We start from the raw sequence: 982 nt of genomic DNA on the forward strand, positions 1-982 counted from the left end.
TTTTTTTTTTTTTTTTTTTTAAATCCCTTCAAGAACATTGGCTGTGTTCCGGACAGCAAGAGGGCAGAGGAAAATAAACTTCTTCCTGGCTTCTTTCTCCTCTGATTCCAAACTAAATTAAGAGGCGAAGACCATCCTTGGTTCCTTTCCTGGGCTTCTGCTGATTAAGGTCGTGGACCCTGCACCTGTGCCGGTTGCCATTCCCTCCTGTCTCTCTGAGTGTGTACCCATCCTGGCTCCTACTGCGTCTTCACTTTGCATCTCCCCCCAGAAGAAAAATATGTGTGAGTCAATGCCATCTTAAGAAGAAACAAACAAGCCAACACACCACACCCACCCCGCCCTCTCATTCCCCTTCAAGAGGTTTCTCTGCAGGATGGTGGGCTGTGGTGAGACACAGGAGCTTCTAGGAGACCGCGGGATCCAGAGCAGGCTCTTAGGGTTGCTAACTCTGAGCTCTTTCCTCACCCTCTCTTTTCTTGGCTGTAAAATGGCGATTAAACTACTAGTTAACATTTTACCCTACACCTATCACGCTCTAGGCACTCCTTGTTATTTATATTTCACGTGTATTATCTTTAAAGAATTATCACAAGGAAACCCATTTTACAGATGCAGAAACTGAGGCAAAAGTACACTTGTAGATGGTGGAGCTTGGTTACAAACTCAAGGAGTCTGACTCCTGGGCTCAGCCCCTTAATCACCACACTATTAATAATGAAACTAGCATTTGCACTGAAGTTTCAGTGTGACAATTCAGGTAGATGATCTCAGCATAGCGCCTGGCCTAGCGCAGTAAAGGCCTCAGTACGTCTGTTCCACTATCTGTTCCCCCTGTGGGAGTAGAGGGGGATTTATTGAAAAGAGGACAGGCTGAGGAATCACTTTGGGCTTCTAAACCTCGGCTGCTTCTTTGAAGGTGACTAGAGTTTCGTTTGGATGAAATTAGAAAACAGCGCTAAAGTGACTGGCACGCTGACTA

This window comes from Equus quagga, chromosome 3 (genome assembly GCF_021613505.1).
Source record: "Equus quagga isolate Etosha38 chromosome 3, UCLA_HA_Equagga_1.0, whole genome shotgun sequence".
Classification (NCBI taxonomy): Eukaryota; Metazoa; Chordata; class Mammalia; order Perissodactyla; family Equidae; genus Equus; species Equus quagga.